Below are 18,060 nucleotides of genomic sequence, written 5' to 3'. Positions count from 1 at the left end.
TGGAAATATACAACCAAATGGCTAAGTAAGCGTCAGGACTACGTGTTTTAAATACAACTGAAATTATTGAAATAATGCAGAATTCATTCAAACCCTTTTATTTCACTTAAATTCTTTCAATTTCTTAAGTTGGTTTACATTATAATATAATACTACATTTCAAGTGATCAACCTAGGGTTCTACGTTTTATATTATCATTCAGACCCTTGTGATCATCATGATCATTACATTTCACATAAATTTTTTTTTCAAAAAACAATTCTTTTTTTAGTTAGCGAATGGGCGCACCTTGTTCCATAGATTTGCCTTGAGTTCGCCGAGTAATTTGATAGGTTTGGCAATGACAGCTAAATTTGTAGCACATCTTGACTCGCGGATCATATCCCCTTGCCCGGGGCTCGGTTTTCTCGAATGAGAGCACACGCTATTTACCTTACTAGGGAAGGGGTGCTCGGATGTAACGTGTGTACAGCAGGAGGTGTAATAATGTAGTTTACTAACAGTTTAAATAATAAAGACCACTGTTTAACTAGTTTACAACTTTTTATTTTTAATTATTAATTTATTCGCCGCTATCTTCAATGCGTCCGTCCGCAACCAAACGTAATAATTCTCTCTTCCCAGTATGCCTTTCTCTCAATTTCTCTCTGCTTCCCAAGTATATATGATTCAGGTACATATAATTAAGTTTTCTATTAGTAGTAGAACCGAACAGGAGGTAATCATTTCTCTCTTCAGTATTCCTAGTTAATACTCTTGAACGAAGATGGAAGCTTCAACAAGCTCGTCGCCATGTAACTGAACGGTGAAATTGACTCGCCCTTGCTGCTTTCTCGCATGAATATGCGTGCGCCATCCAGAGTTCGGCGTTCAACAAGCATTTTACAGCCCGCGACACACCGTTCTAGTGTTGGTTATCATGAACCTCTAACGAGAATGATTCCAAAAAATGTCACAACACCGTGGATTCTTAGCGAAAACATGTTGTTCACTTAAGTTCAAATAGTTGTCTATACACCCGATGAAAACGGCTTTTTTGTTACGATTTCTCAATGAAACCTAAACTCCTCCATATGATCTTGACGTGGTTGGATTGTTGTCGATTGATTGTGCCTAGTGCTTTATAAAATCTAAACCATCAACCTCCAGTTGATGAAGAATGTCGTTACTCAAATCAGTAGCCTTCTATCATCCAAAACGAAAAATAACCCAAAAAAATCTTTTACATGGACTTTTCCATTTTCAATATTGACATTTTTCGCTCACCGGAATCGGAGAAGGATGTCAACTCGATACATTTTCCGTACCTGGTGTGTCTTGGGAGATTGATTGTTCAATAGCTGATAGTTTTTTCCATTAACATATCCCAACGTATCCACAGAGCGTTGATCATGTGCGGTGTAATGCAAAGCGGAAAAATGTCTCGTCAGCCTTCGTGTCTTGGGAGGTTGATTGTTCAATAGCTGATAGTTTGTTTTTCATTAACTTATCCCAACGTATCTGCAGAGCGTCGACCATGTGCGCTGTAATGCAAAGCGGAGCAACGTCTCGTCAGCGTTCGTGTGGAATATGAAAATGAATTTGTGAAATATGTGGCGAAACAACCTCTGTGTGTCGGGCGAGTACGGAAGATACTCTAACATCTCAAACCCTAATATGCTCCCTCTATGTTGTGAAAAAAAAATCCCGAAAGCCCGAAATCTTCGAAGGTGAAAAATGAACACCGACTCTACTCTCCATAGCTTCGCTTCGACTAGAACTGCTTCGGCAGTCGCGGCAACAAAAAGTGACTTGACTATAAAATGAATTGACCAGCGTTGACTAGCGAGGACGACTGGTGGACTAGTCCAGTCAGTGATTATTTTAACTGACTCGACTAATGAATACAAATCTGCCTCTTCATTCAACTGACTTTAATCTACACTTCCATTTCCCCCTGACACTAATTTTATATCCGCGTATGCAATCTTATTTTACGTCCATATAAAGAGGAACGAAAACATGATTCCTGATGCAAAAAAGAAGTTACTTCACCCCTTCAATGGACGGTTTATTGTCTACCCATCGTGAATTCAAACCAACGAACTTAGACATTTATCAAGTATGCTATAAAGGTCCTCGCGTTAGTATTAGCGTGCAAAACAGCGTACACACACTGCACGCTATTTTATACGTATGAGTAATTTTCGTGTACGATACAAAAGAACCTAACTCACCTGTAGCGTATGTCAAACCACGTTGAACTCGAATATCGATTCATGCACACGTACATGGGAGGAACGAATTCGTTTTGGGGGAAGTCACTTCAAAATGCAATGAGAACAATTGGACTGGGAAGAATGAAATGATATAGTCGAGTTGGTAGAGGGAGATAGCGACTAAACGCCTGACTGACTGTGCAGTCGTCTTGGCGGAGAAACTGCGTGAAAAAGCCAAAAGTCATTACTAACTGACTACGGATATAGTCAGCCAGATAGTCAGCTAACTATTCTCAGTTGACTATGACTATGCAGAGCCCAGGTGGGGGCGCATTATCGGGCAACAGAAGTATCGTTTTCCTAGCAGCTGAACCATGAGATCTGCCTAACTTCTTGGCCACTACACAAAGCTGATCCTATTATCGGTGTTTTCTTCATTCTTATTTATATGTTTCGTTCTTTCTTCTGTTTTTCTTTCATCCTCTCTTCCTTCTTTCTTTCTTTTTGTCTTTCATTTCTGTGTCTTTTTATTTCCTTTCTTCTTTATTTCTTCCTTATTTACTATCTTTCTTTCTTTAGTTTCTTTTCCTTTTTATCATTATTTTCTTGTTTCATTTTTACTTTGCTTTTTTTTGTTTCGTATCCTGTTTAATTTCATTTGTTTGTTTGTTTTTTTTGTCTGGTGGAAGCTTGGTAGAGCAACGTTGTTCGTTCATTTTGTTGTGGGCGGAATGATCGTGTAAAGTCCATGTAACTACTATCTCTTGGGAACCTACTACACCACGTCCTGCATGTTTTTATATTAAAAATTGCATCACAATTGTGGATCATAAAGACTGTTTCGTTCATCATGTGACCCGAGTCAAAGTGATATCAAATAATTATTTTTAATTCATTTCTGGTCAAACTATGCCACATATCTGTGTTCAACTGTCCGATTTGGGCTTGTGGCTTGAAGTTCTCCTATCTAGTGGTTCTAAGGCTACCCAGCAAACATTAAATCGCGTAACAAGCGTATATATAACATCATATGCCCTAAATTTTGGTATACTTGTTGTGGCTTGGTAGCCTTGCACTCAGTGGCTCAATTACCATTCACATTAACGACGACTTCAGTAAAACCCATACATGCAGGGCATGTGTTGGCCACACATCGCTTGTTTCCATTCGTAGTTTGTATGCAGCAGAAGCGGATTTATTATCAATCGGCGCTCTTGTAGATGATTTGAATATAGTTGCGGTCTTTCTACTAGCGCGAAATTTTTCATAGAACTAACACGCACTGCGTGAAACATTTAGGGAAGCTATTTAATGATCCAGAGATTCTATGTGACGCATATTATTTAATTTAGCGACTTTCCCACTAGATTTGAATCGAAAAACTAACAGAAAAGGATTATCAACATTTTCGCAACATTTTCAAAGTCATAGAGGCTCGAGCTGACGTTCGAATGCTTCCTTGTATTTTCCATGCTAATCGATGGATTTTCTCCGTTTCCGATCAATTTTTTTATCAACATATTCAACTTCTCCGTGTGGGACAGAACCCGATTCAAATAACCAGGTTATGCAGGGAATTCCGACAAGCGAACTATCAACAACCGTCGTAAGGACAACACTTCGGAATACACGCGCCGATCGAAATTAAATAAAAGAACACAACTTAGCGAGAGCGTCTTTATTGCTGTAACGATACATGTGGAATGAGAGGAAAGAAAAACTTTTACTTCTTCTGCTGCTGCTTTCTGTCACTTATAATTGACTGTCATATTCATAGCGGGGGTAGGACAGTAACACTCGACGAGGAAATATCGCTAAGGTACAGGACATCCAATACTCCTCCTCGATATTTTCAGTAATGATCTGCTTCTTATTTACCGTTGTTTACCAAACCCAGCATCTCCGCAAACCGTCTCTGCTTTATTGCACCAAGGGGCTTAGTTAACACATCGGCTATCATGGCCTCTGATGAGCAATACTGCACCGACACAACACCTTTCTCGCACAGGTCTCTGGCGTAGAACATTCGCGTATCTATGTGCTTAGACCGCCTAGACTGACGATCTACTTTAACGAACTGGATACAACTAGTGTTGTCTTCATAAATCGTAGTTGGCCCCTCTTGCTGAATGCCCATTTCCACGAACAGCTGCCGCAACCAAACAAGTTCCTTGCATGTTTCGGATAAAGCTATATATTCGGCCTCCATACTTGAAAGAGATATTGCGGCCTGCTTACGGCTTGCCCAACATATTTTTGCTTTGTTCATTTGAAATACATATCCCGTAACAGACTTCCGATCGCTAGGATCACCGCTCCAGTCCGCATCGCTGTAACCAATTAGCGTCATCGGTTCTTGTCTATTCACTGAAAGTCTCAATTTATAATCACTGGTCCACAGCAAGTAACGAACGATTCGTTTCAGCTCTGTCCAATCAGTCTCCAAAAGCTGGCTTATCTTTCTGCTTAAGATTGATACAGACGACGCCACGTCTGGCCGCGTATTGACCGCTACGTATAGTAAGGCGCCTACTAGACTCCGGTACTCACTGTTATCCGGAAGTAACTTGCCACCTTCTCGACTTCGGTAATATCCAACATCCAACGGTATTTTAGATCCTTTTGCTTTATCTAGCTTAAATCGGCTTGCCACCTTCGCAACGTAAGTTTGTTGATCCAAAGCGTAGAAACCATTATTGTCTTTTGTAACGTGAATCCCGAGAAAATGAGAGATTTCTCCGAGAGACGACAAACTAATTCTGTTCTTTAAAAGTTTCTCAACTTGGTCAACTTCCGCTTCGGAGGTACTTGCAACTATCATGTCGTCGACATAAATTAAGATATAAACTAACTTTCCATTTTCTGATTTCTTGCTAAATAAACATGGATCCGCTCTGCCTTGTTTGAAATCCAAATCTCCGAATATTGCACAAATTGTGTCGTTCCACACTTTTGCTCCCTGTTTCAAACCGTAAAGACTGCGTTGGAGCCTGCAGACGAGGTGCTCCTTTCCGCGAACAGTAAAGCCCTTTGGTTGCTGCATATATAGCTCCTCTTGCAATTGTCCATGCAGATATGCGCTCTTGACGTCGAGATGCCTTACAGTCATCTGCTCATAACCTGCTACTGTCAACAAAATTCTGAAAGTTGTCTGGGTAGCAACTGGCGCGAATACAGTGTCATAGTCAACTCCTGGCTGCTGAGAGAATCCCTGTGCAACAAGACGCGCCTTGAACTTCGCAATCTTGCCTGAAACATCCTCTTTTCGCTTATAGACCCATTTGCAACCTATGGGTTTACGGCCGTTGGGTAACTCCACGAGACTCCAGGTATTATTTTTCATAAGAGAATCATACTCTTCTCGCATGGCCGCTCTCCATAAATCGCGTTCCGGTCCTTGCATGGCGTCATCGTAACTTACTGGCACGTGTTCAACCAGTTTTACAATGTTTACAACGTAATCTTGAAACTTCACAGGTAGAATACCTCGGGTGCTTCTATGTTCTCGTGGGTCATCTCGCTCCGATGCCTCTTCTAACTCAACATCCTCCTCATCAGCTGGCGCTTCTACTTCATCGCATCCGTAGTATTCATCATCGGAATCAACGGTAGGATCTAAAGACTCTTCTTGCCCTGCACTAGGTGAACGACTATTCTCCTCCTGAGCTGCATCTCCATCTGCTGTCGACTTGAACCAGGAATCATCACCTAAACTTTCAACGACTGGATCATCATCAGGTGCTTCCATGAACGAGCCATTACCTAGCTCAATGAACCGCGCATCACGGCTGATTACAATAGTATTCTTAGTCGGATTGAGAAAACGATACGCTTTGCGGTCCTCGCAGTAACCCACAAACACGAGTTTTTCAGCTTTAGTATCTAACTTCAACCTCTTCGTATCTTGTATATATACATACGCAATGCTTCCGAACACCCGCAAATGACTCAGAATTGGTTTTTTACCAAACCATTTTTCAAAAGGCGTTTTGTCGATCGAGCGAGAGGGAAGGCGATTCTGTAGGTAAGTAGCGGTATAAACTGCCTCACCCCAAAACCTTTTATCAAGTCCTGCATCAGCGAGCATACAGTTCGCCATCTCCAAAAGCGAGCGATTCTTCCGCTCGGCAACGCCATTCTGCTGCGGAGAATATGGCGCCGTTAACTGAGATTTGATCCCTTCTTGATCATAGAATGACTTGAGCTCCGCATTAACATATTCTCCTCCTCCATCTGAACGGATAACGCAAGGTTTCTTACCAAATTTAGTTTTCACTTGGGCTACGAATCGCTTGATATATCCAGCAGCGTCAGATTTGTGTCGAAGTAAGCAGACTATGGTGTATCGACTATGGTCGTCGATCAAAGTCATCAAATATCGGGCTCCACCAGGCGTTACTGTGGACATTGGTCCACAAACGTCGGTATGAATCAGCTCAAGAATGCTGCTGGCTCTATTTTGGGATGCTTTCGGGAATGGAATACGAGACAATTTACCTTCTAGACAGGGTTCGCAGACTATTCTCAAACCACAGTCTTTTATCTGCATTCCGATGCCGAGATTCTCCATTTGAATCCGCTCCACTGCGGACGGATCACGGTGGCCGAACCGCCGATGCCATGTGTGTTGGCAATTCTGCAGATGTCGAATCTCCTTACTTAGCTTAACGTACTCCACTGTTCTCAAAACAAACAGGTTCCCGTACGACTCACCCAGAGCCACTTTTTCACCATTCGCACTCACAATGTCACAGCTAGATCCAGAAAAGTTCACTCGGTATCCTTTTTTGTGTCAGCCGTCGTACTGACAACAAAGCACTATCCAGCTTAGGAATGTACAGTACATTTTTGAATAGGATCTTTTTCACTAGTCCATCACTATTCACACAGTTGACATAACCTTCACCGATTCCATCGGACTTTGTCATGGAACCGTCTGCCAGGACCACTTCCGTTCTGACACTTCCATCCAGCTTTACGAAGAATGAGCGTTCGTTTGACATGTGACTAGAACAACCGCTGTCGATGTACCAACAGCTTCGATACCGTACACTTCCTGCCATGAAACACAAGTCAGCATTGCTCTTTGCGATCTGCTTTTCATCACATTTCTTGTTCTTCACTTGTTTGTCACTTCTCGGAACTTCCTTCCGGAAATCTTTCCGGAAATGTCCGGGATTCTGGCAATGGTAACACACTTTCTTCTTCTGCCCCTTAGATTGCATTTTCATCACTCGTTCTCCCGAATCTACACTTCGTTCCGATCTTCGGTATCATCGATCTTCGTCCGACACTTTTGGTCTAATCGTTTCCAGGCTTCAGTCTCGGGCTCTGGCTTTGCATCAACAACTACAGACCAGAGATCTTCCCGTTTCAGTAGCATTTCCATGCGAAGTTTCCATGTCTGGTAATTTTGATTACACAGACGAGCAAACAGAAACTTGTTCTCAGACATTTTATCTCCTATTCACACGCGCACGACAACTTTCACCCGCACTGAAAGTATTTTTTCACCGACTTTATTGTTCACACCAATCGATCGAGCAGTTACCACGACTCTCGCATCGAAAACAAAAGAAACGAACCAGTCAGTCACACGTGCCGCGATGAACAAAATGACTCATAAACGCCCTCAAAAACACTTCACTATTTTTCGATTAGCTTCTGGGCCCATAACCAGTGGGACAGAACCCGATTCAAATAACCAGGTTATGCAGGGAATTCCGACAAGCGAACTATCAACAACCGTCGTAAGGATAACACTTCGGAATACACGCGCCGATCGAAATTAAATAAAAGAACACAACTTAGCGAGAGCGTCTTTATTGCTGTAACGATACATGTGGAATGAGAGGAAAGAAAAACTTTTACTTCTTCTGCTGCTGCTTTCTGTCACTTATAATTGACTGTCATATTCATAGCGGGGGTAGGACAGTAACACTCGACGAGGAAATATCGCTAAGGTACAGGACATCCAATACTCCGCAGATCATTCAGGTGCACGGAAATCATATCTTAGGGTTGGTTGATCGTTCTGGCTGAATATGTCCTTAACATCAACATAATCATCTGATTCTTTGGCGGATCTAACCACTGATTAAGGATATCTGCACACGAATGTTCATTATAGTTTACTTCTTCAAGAGACCAGCATTCTATGGCAAAAAGCATAAAGGCTAAAAAACACACTTCACCTAATCCGGCTATACAATCGCAATGTGTAGTTTACCTTCCCCCTTATTCCACGCGGCGAGTAACGTGAGATAGCAAAGTTTCTCGCTTCATTGTGGAAGCTACCTCACTTTCCAACTTCTTTTTAATACTCGAGTCGATAACATATGAGGACACGACTTCAAATCTCACTTAGCGACAAACTATAGTCATGCCATTCGCTTACGGGAATGCAGTGACTTGAGCCATCTCAGCTCACTCGTCGCGCGGAATAAAAGGGACTATTTCTGTGAAACTTTCTGCTTCCAATGATATAGATCATAGCCATAACAAAAATTTCTATTTTTCTCCGTGTATATGGCTTTGACGCTAAAAGTAAATATTTTTATGTAAAGAAACATATATTCACATGTTATTAATATAGAGTAGCGAGTAATTTTTATAACTATTTCGCTATGCAGCGATCACGTTTGCCTGCCCAACAGATTACTAATACATATGCAACATGATGGAAAGTGAAGGGAAGAAATATTCAACTCTTTTTCCTACTGCTTTCTCTGTTTGTTCTATTTCAATTACTGGACACACAGATCCTGAGGGATAGCGAAATTATTTCTCTCGCGAGCGTTAAACTTCTATGGTTCGTATATTATGAACCTGTCCATATTCCCCCCTCTACATGTCCATTATACCCACATCGATAAAAAAATGTTCTACTTTTCAGCTTGTTTTAGCTTCAGTAAAAAACATGGAAAAACACATCTTCATAAAATATCTTGAAAATTATTTCGAAAACCAGTATATTGAACTGTACGAAACTGCGTTTAAGTTTTGGAAAACATGAGTTTGGAGTTCTTCTTAACATGTCCGTATTACCCCTACTTCCTCTACATACAAATTTAATATGAAAACTAGTATCTACCCACATTCCGTTTTGCCTGCCAAGATCGGGTCGATGAAATGTCAACAATCGACCTCAAATGCTGCCACCTTGCAATCGAGTTATCGACCTTTCATATGCATTCATCGAACAACTTGACGCCACTTTTTCGCCAACATGTGCAAGGCGTCGACCTGCTTGCAGAGCTGCTTTCAGCACTGCTTGCTGCTTGTTTGTATTGGTTTCCCACATTCCGTTTTGCCTGCCAAGATCGGGTCGATGAAATGTCAACAATCGACCTCAAATGCTGCCACCTTGCAATCGAGTTATCGACCTTTCATATGCATTCATCGAACAACTTACCGCCACTTTTTCGCCAACATGTGCAAGGCGTCGACCTGCTTGCAGCGCTGCTTTCAGCACTGCTTGCTGCTTGTTTGTATTGGTTTGTTATTGAAAATGAAAAGGAAATACATTGATCGATTTTAAACATTTTATTGAAAAAAAAAATAATAAAAATCCATGTATAATAAAAATAAGGTATATAAAGGAATTGGTGCATCCGGGTTGTCTGGATTGACGATTCAAATCCGACTGAGTACATTGATGAATACCTCCTTGCCCTTGATGACACAGATATGTGGCTGAGGAGGATTCTTCAATGTGCGTGAAGCACGGGATCTCCGATGGGGAAAATTGCTCGAAATACTATCGATGGCCAGGTCCTGCTGCTGTTCCCCGGAATAGCACCCTGGACTTAAAGGATACTGCTGCGGGAAAGCTGATGCTGTTGGCTGGCGTGACAGAAGTGGAAATAAGCAATGTGGTGATGAGGGAAATCATCTTTCTCATTCGCCGATTGATTGAGTCGGATGTATTCATAGCTGAAACAAAATAAAATGATTAGTAAGTGAAAAGCAGAAATGAATTCTCTACTCACCAGTTGTATGATCCGGATAAAAATGCGAACATTAAAATATCATGCGATTACGTTCGCTTACCTCGCCTATTTTCATTCTACTATACAACGGAATCAGTGCATTCGGGTTCCTCCGGGTGGTAATTCAGCTGAGCAAGTTGATAAATACCTCCTTGTCGTTGAGTTTTCGTGTCTGAAGAGGATTTTTGAATGTGCGCGAAGCACGGAACCTCTAATGGGGAAAGTTCTTCGCAATACCATACCATGGTCAAATTCTGCTGCTGCTGCTGTTGATGCTGTCCCCCGGCATTCCCAACAGGGGTTGGAGGTTACTGATGCAGGACGGATGTTGTTGGCTGCTGTGATAGAAGTGGAAATCCGCACTGTGGTGATGGGAGAAATCATCTTTCTCACTAACCGATTGATGGAAGCAAACGAGTCGAATGTATTCATAGCTGATAAGACAAGATAAAATAATTAATAATTAAAAAGCCGAAATATATTTAATACTCACCAGTTGTATGATCCATTTGTTTTTGTTTGAGATGACAGTTTAGCGGAGTGGAATAAAGAACCACCAGTGATGCCATTTGGTTTGTTTAATTATTCAGTATTTTCGACTAACGAACTACGATATTGGGGAATAGGCATGACAGTATGGATTTGCAGAAGGAATGAATACACTTTTAAAATGAAAATTATGAATGAACATGATTTTTCCTTAATCAAATTAGTACTCTATGTAAGTGAAAATCACTATTGCCTGCTGTCATCTCAAACAAAAACAAATGGATCATACAACTGGTGAGTATTAAATATATTTCGGCTTTTTAATTATTAATTATTTTATCTTGTCTTATCAGCTACGAATACATTCGACTCGTTTGCTTCCATCAATCGGTAAGTGAGAAAGATGATTTCTCCCATCACCACAGTGCGGATTTCCACTTCTATCACAGCAGCCAACAACATCCGTCCTGCATCAGTAACCTCCAACCCCTGTTGGGAATGCCGGGGGACAGCATCAACAGCAGCAGCAGCAGAATTTGACCATGGTATGGTATTGCGAAGAACTTTCCACATTAGAGGTTCCGTGCTTCGCGCACATTCAAAAATCCTCTTCAGACACGAAAACTCAACGACAAGGAGGTATTTATCAACTTGCTCAGCTGAATTACCACCCCGGAGGAACCCGAATGCACTGATTCCGTTGTATAGTAGCATGAAAATAGGCGAGGTAAGCGAACGTAATCGCATGATATTTTAATGTTCGCATTTTTATCCGGATCATACAACTGGTGAGTAGGGAATTCATTTCTGCTTTTCACTTACTAATCATTTTATTTTGTTTCAGCTATGAATACATCCGACTCAATCAATCGGCGAATGAGAAAGATGATTTCCCTCATCACCACATTGCTTATTTCCACTTCTGTCACACCAGCCAACAGCATCAGCTTTCCCGCAGCAGTATCCTTTAAGTCCAGGGTGCTATTCCGGGGAACAGCAGCAGGACCTGGCCATCGATAGTATTTCGAGCAATTTTCCCCATCGGAGATCCCGTGCTTCACGCACATTGAAGAATCCTCCTCAGCCACATATCTGTGTCATCAAGGGCAAGGAGGTATTCATCAATGTACTCAGTCGGATTTGAATCGTCAATCCAGACAACCCGGATGCACCAATTCCTTTATATACCTTATTTTTATTATACATGGATTTTTATTATTTTTTTTTCAATAAAATGTTTAAAATCGATCAATGTATTTCCTTTTCATTTTCAATAACAACCCACAATCCAATCGACGAAAAAAACATCGACCTAACAACGACCGTAGCGCTGTTACCTATTCACGATGACGACGATTAGGTATCGACATCTGGATACGGCATTAGTTTGTATGAGGCAAACTATTCTCTATCATATTAGTCGGCCCGAATCAGTTTATAATTGCTAAAATTTGTATGAAATTTTTTTCTTGGCATAATTTTTCCTACTTAAAGTACGTTGTCATGACCCTAATTTGAATTATTTTCTATAGACGTTCAGATATTCTCAAAAAAACTTGTCATTATAATATAAATTTATCTCAAAACATATTTTTTTATGACGTTTTTTCACCACTTGTAGGCAATGGTGATTTTCACTTACATAGAGTACTAATTTGATTAAGGAAAAATCATGTTCATTCATAATTTTCATTTTAAAAGTGTATTCATTCCTTCTGCAAATCCATACTGTCATGCCTCTTCCCCAATATCGTCAACGCGAATAGTTCGTTAGTCGAAAATACTGAATAATTAAACAAACTAAATGGCGTCACTGGTGGTTCTTTTTTCCACTCCGCTAAACTGTCATCTCAAACAAAAACAAATGGATCATACAACTGGTGAGTATGAAATATATTTCGGCTTTTTAATTATTAATTATTTTATCTTGTCTTATCAGCTATGAATACATTCGACTCGTTTGCTTCCATCAATCGGTAAGTGAGAAAGATGATTTCTCCCATCACCACAGTGCGGATTTCCACTTCTATCACAGCAGCCAACAACATCCGTTTTCCTGCTGCAGTAACCTCCAACCCCTGTTGGCAATGCCGGGGAACAGCATTAACAGCAGCAGCAGCAGCAGAATTTGACCATGGTATGGTATTGCGAAGAACTTTCCCCATTAGAGGTTCCGTGCTTCGCGCACATTCAAAAATCCTCTTCAGACACGAAAACTCAACGACAAGGAGGTATTTATCAACTTGCTCAGCTGAATTACCACCCGGAGGAACCCGAATGCACTGATTCCGTTGTATAGTAGAATGAAAATACACGAGGTAAGCGAACGTAATCGCATGATATTTTAATGTTCGCATTTTTATCCGGATCATACAACTGGTGAGTAGGGAATTCATTTCTGCTTTTCACTTACTAATCATTTTATTTTGTTTCAGCTATGAATACATCCGACTCAATCAATCGGCGAATGAGAAAGATGATTTCCCTCATCACCATATTGCTTATTTCCACTTCTGTCACACCAGCCAACAGCATCAGCTTTCCCGCAGCAGTATCCTTTAAGTCCAGGGTGCTATTCCGGGGAACAGCATCAACAGCAACAGCAGCAGGACCTGGCCATAGTATTTCAGGCAATTTTCCCCATCGGAGATCCCGTGCTTCACATATCTGTGTCATCGAGGGCAAAGAGGTATTCATCAATGTACTCAGTCGGATTTGAATCGTCAATCCAGACAACCCGGATGCACCGATTCCATTATATACCTTATTTTTATTATACATGGATTTTTATTATTTTTTTTCAATAAAATGCTTAAAATCGATCAATGTATTTCCTTTTCATTTTCAATAACAAACCAATACAAACAAGCAGCAAGCAGTGCTGAAAGCAGCGCTGCAAGCAGGTCGACGCCTTGCACATGTTGGCGAAAAAGTGGCGTCAAGTTGTTCGATGAATGCATATGAAAGGTCGATAACTCGATTGGCAGCATTTGAGGTCGATTGTTGACATTTCATCGACCCGATCTTGGCAGGCAAAACGGAATGTGGGTAGTGTCGTTCAACAATTTTCGAATCATATTTCTTTATTTTTAACTGTACATTGGCGCACCGAAATCTTGCATGCAAGTTTCATACCTTACTGTCAAAACATGCAATTTTGGATTGGTTGTTTCTTTTTTATGAATCGAGACTTTGCATAGATCGCAAACGTTTCAGTTTCTTTTCATCGTCGTATCGCGCTCCTTGATGATGCGCTATCGGTCGACCTCGTACCTTTGTGTTTGAAGATGGTTCATTTGGCCAGTGCGAAGAATTTTATTATTTGAAACTGGAAATCATGTTGAGAGCTGTTCAATAGTAATTTCAATTATTTTCTAATGACAAACAGGGTAGGGCGACTTCGTGTTTTATATTTCCTTGCTAGTGTTTATGTAATTCCAATGTGCTAGAGAAATGAATGAATTGGATGCATAAAAAAGAAAGCATTACGCAGCAAAGTAGCATATTTATTGTTGCTGAGAGATGTGATACATACGTAGTTAATGGGAAGAGTTGCTTATCGGAAAACAGTGTTAGTGACAGCTGAGTTCCATTGATTGTGTGTGTTTGTGAAGTTTTTGATTGCTATGCTGAATGCCTTGTGCGCTACTGTTCAATGCGTTTGCTTGATAGAAAATTCGATTTTCATGAAAATTATTTCGATACAGTGATAAACGGCTGATAATAACATCCCTCTTGAGGGAATAAAATGGAATAAAGTGATACATCCATATGCTGTTCCAGGATTACGCAAATTGAGTGGATTATGTTTTTTCTTTAGTGGGTCAATGTTTTCTACAGCATTGAAAAGTGCTTCTCCCAGTTTTCTCTATTAAATAGGTAAGTGATGTGCAAAACGACTCCGAGTTGTCATAAAGCTCCGAAATGGAACAGTCCAGGAACAATGCAAAGTTCTTGCCTCTCCCGGTCCTTAGGGTGTTTTTATGACGTCTTTTATGTTTTCATTTCGATATGGTATTTTTCGACAAAGCTTTATGTGAATTGTTTCCATGTTTCAAATGAGTTTTTGAGAAACTAAAGTATTAGTTTTGTAAATGGTAAATTGTTATGGTAATTGCAACGAACTGCTCGACGGGAGGTATTGTTTAGATCCATAAATTGACCCATTTTGTGTTGGTTCAGTGATCGTAGGACGTCGTGACCTGCATGATTGGTTGAGGCAGGTGGCGAATGTGGGCAGTTGTGTATTCTAACCTTATTCGTCAAATTGATTTTAAAGGGGAAGGTGGGGGGAATACCGCATGTTAAGTAGATCTTAGATTGTATTTCTGGAGAAAAACTTAAATGCAGTTTCTTGCAATTCAAAATACTGTTTTCGATTTAATCAGTAAAATGTTCATAAAAATAAAAAATTAAATCCATAAAAAGTGTCTTCCACTGTTTTTAGTGAAAATAAAACAGATCGAAGAGTAGAACAATTTTTGTGATGCGGGTAAAATGGACATATAGTGGTGGTGAAACGAACAGCTTTGTAACATACGAAGCGTAAAAGTTTGTCGCTAGCGTGAGGAATAATTTTATTCAATCAAGGTATAAAATATTTCCGAACGTTCGTTGAATTAAAAAAACGAATTGATTCTCTTAGAAGTGATATCGTGCTTTTCAGCTGTATAAATGGGCATATCTTTAACTATTTTGATCCAGCGGTGGTTAGTTGCTGGGCGGCAACGCAGTGTCCAATACACCCATACCTCGCTTTACGGCCTAAATATGTTCCACGAAATTCGGCCGCAAAGCGAAAAGCCGTAAAAGGAATCAACTATTCTAATACAAATCTTGTGAATTGGTTAAAGCCGTAGAACAAACTACTCCGATTGACAGTTGGAACAGTAATGAAAATTTTATTCAGCTAACAGTTATATAAGGCTACTTCGTTATTTGCTTCACATCGACACCTACTGTGATTATATTGTCGCAAGGTATCAACACTCCTCCTCGACAATATCTTGCAATACTCCTATCTTCTCGCGTAACGTCTTCAATCGTAATTGTTGCAGCGGCTTCGTTAGAATATCTGCCAGCATAAACTCGGTGGGGCAGTACTTCAGATAGATCTGCTGCTTCTCTTGAAGGTCACGTACGTAAAAATATCTGGTTTCGATGTGCTTTGATCGCTTCTCAATTCTGTCGCTTTCCACCAAACGAATACAGCTTTGATTGTCTTCGTAGGTAGGAACTGGCTTGGAGACATCTTCACCCATATCGATCAGCAACTTCCGCATCCAGCTTAATTCCTGACATGCTTCGGTTAATGCCACGAACTCGGCTTCGGTGGACTTTAACGCAACACAGCTCTGTTTGCGGGATGCCCAACTGATGATGCCTCCTCCAAAACGTATCAAGAAACCGGAATTTGACTTCCGATTCCGATGGTAGCCTGCCCAATCCGCGTCCGCGAACATCTCCAGTCCCGCAGCGGTGTACCCAAGATGTAGTTTATGATCAAAGGTAGATTTCAAGTACCTTAGTACCCTCTTAGCTTCTTGCCAGTCCAGCTGTGTTGGGCAGCTTGATTTCTGAGCCAGGATGGATACGCTTGCTGCTACGTCCGGCCGGGTTTGAACTGCAATGTACAGCAGACCACCGATGAGACTCAGATATTGAGCATTGTTTGGCAAATGTGTCTCATTCTCCTCCTTCTGCTGTAGGTACGCAGGATCTAACGGTATTCTTGATGGCTTAGCGTTTTGCAGACCAAATCGTCCTGCGAGCTTCAGAATGTACTGTTTCTGGTTGAGCTTGAAACCGTTGCCATCCCTCTCGATCTCGATACCCAAGAAATGCTTAGCGTCACCAAGTGCAGTTACGGTAAAAGCTTGTTGCAGTGCCTGGTATATTGCGTTGTACTTTTCCTTAGTCTGACACACTATGAGCATGTCGTCGACGTATATCAGGATAAAGGCGAACGTGTTGTCCTTCTTTCGGATGTAGAGACACGAGTCCGCTAACGAAGGCTTGAATCCCATTTTCCGGAATACTGCGTCGATGCTTTGGTTCCAGACACGGGCAGATTGTTTAAGTCCATACAAGCTCTTCTTCAGCATGCAGACTGTGTTTGGACCTCCCAAGGCGTAACCTTCTGGCTGCTTCATGAAGATGGTTTCTTCCAGCTTCCCATGAAGATACGCCGTCTTGACATCCATGTGTTTCACCAGCATATCACGCCGCTTTGCTATGGTAAGGAGCGTCCGGAGCGTCACTTGCTTGGCCACAGGAGCGAACACCTCATCAAAGTCCACGCCGAACTTCTGCGTGAATCCTTGAACCACCAGTCGAGCCTTATGACGCACTACGTTCCCCTTCTCGTCCTCCTTCGTTTTAAATATCCACTTGCAACCAATGGCCTTGCGGTTCGGGGGTAGTTCAACCAGGTCCCATGTATCGTTCTCGATCAGAGACAGATACTCGTCGTCCATCGCATCCTTCCAGAGTTTTGCCTTCGGTCCTCTCAGGGCTTCGGGTGCATTACGTGGATCTCTATTGACCAATGGTTGACGTCTGGCTGCTAGTCCCTGCTGTTGTACGTTTGCCCCAGGTTCAGGAAGGTCGCAGTTTCCTCCAGTGCCCTCGTTCGTACCAAGCTCGGGTTGGTTGTCTGAAAAATGATCGGAGGGCAGTCCTTTGCTTGAAAAGAAAAAATCTTTCAACTTGCCTGTCAGATAGCGCTCCCTTCCGCTTCGCCTCAACACCTGTGACTCGGGTGGATTTGAAGATGTTTGCGGGGGGAGCGCAGGGAAGGTCACGTCATTTGCTGGATCTTCATAATCTTCATCAGTGCTTGATTCGTCGCCCTCTATCGTTTCATCATCTTCTTCAACATTGATTGTGTCTTCTTCTTCGTGTGGTGGTTCTCTAGTTTCGGAGACCTCCTCGAATGTAAATGGATCACCAAGATCTAGACGGACTATCTTACGATCAGGTGCCATTGATCGAGCTTTGAAAGTTGACGACGGTTGCTCTACTCTCTCGCTGATGAACGTGACATCTCGGCTCTTGACAATTTTCTTGGACTTCATGTCCCACAAACGGTAAGCCTTGGTTTCTTCTTCGAATCCAGTGAGTATGCATTCGTACGCTTTCGCATCCCACTTTTTTCGCTTCGGTTTGGGAACATGCACCATTGCTTTTGACCCGAAGACTCGAACATGTGCCAGATTAGGCTTCTTGCCGGACCACATTTCTTCTGGTGTAATCTCGTGCCCTTTAGTAGGAGATCGATTAGCCAGGTACACGGCCGTTGCTGTTGCTTCGGCCCAGAACGTCTTCGGCAGATCCGCTTCAAATAGCATACACCGTGCACGCTCGACGATGGTTCGGTTTA

General features: G+C 41.6%; 1 protein-coding gene and 3 long non-coding RNA genes across 7 annotated transcripts in view; 3 read left to right on the top strand and 1 right to left on the bottom strand.

Moving 5' to 3' along the window:
- Nucleotides 1-9,775: 9,775 nt before the first annotated feature.
- LOC129775435 (uncharacterized) lies at nucleotides 9,776-10,789 on the bottom strand. The gene is made up of 3 exons (XR_008742952.1): nucleotides 10,684-10,789; nucleotides 10,191-10,624; nucleotides 9,776-10,134 (listed from the first exon to the last, which is right to left on the bottom strand). It is a non-coding gene; the product is annotated as an uncharacterized LOC129775435 (long non-coding RNA).
- Nucleotides 10,790-10,934: 145 nt separating this feature from the next.
- Nucleotides 10,935-11,883, top strand: LOC129775438 (uncharacterized). The gene is made up of 3 exons (XR_008742956.1): nucleotides 10,935-10,973; nucleotides 11,033-11,467; nucleotides 11,524-11,883. It is a non-coding gene; the product is annotated as an uncharacterized LOC129775438 (long non-coding RNA).
- Nucleotides 11,884-12,275: 392 nt separating this feature from the next.
- On the top strand, nucleotides 12,276-13,447 carry LOC129775433 (uncharacterized). Its single transcript, XR_008742950.1, has 3 exons — nucleotides 12,276-12,559; nucleotides 12,619-13,058; nucleotides 13,115-13,447. It is a non-coding gene; the product is annotated as an uncharacterized LOC129775433 (long non-coding RNA).
- A 429-nt stretch (nucleotides 13,448-13,876) lies between these two features.
- The window catches only part of LOC129775415 (uncharacterized), a 39,980-nt gene continuing 35,796 nt past the window's right edge, over nucleotides 13,877-18,060 (top strand). The window contains exons 1-2 of one of the 4 annotated variants that reach the window (XM_055780155.1): nucleotides 13,877-14,068; nucleotides 14,387-14,558. The gene's annotated coding sequence lies outside the window, so the exon portion shown is untranslated. Of the gene's footprint in view, nucleotides 14,559-18,060 lie in introns of all 4 variants that reach the window. The other 3 variants (XM_055780156.1, XM_055780154.1, XM_055780157.1) reach the window with 3 other exon arrangements.

Source organism: Toxorhynchites rutilus, chromosome 3, assembly GCF_029784135.1.
Source record: "Toxorhynchites rutilus septentrionalis strain SRP chromosome 3, ASM2978413v1, whole genome shotgun sequence".
NCBI classification, from domain to species: Eukaryota; Metazoa; Arthropoda; class Insecta; order Diptera; family Culicidae; genus Toxorhynchites; species Toxorhynchites rutilus.
This window is presented reverse-complemented; position numbering and strand designations above follow the sequence as displayed.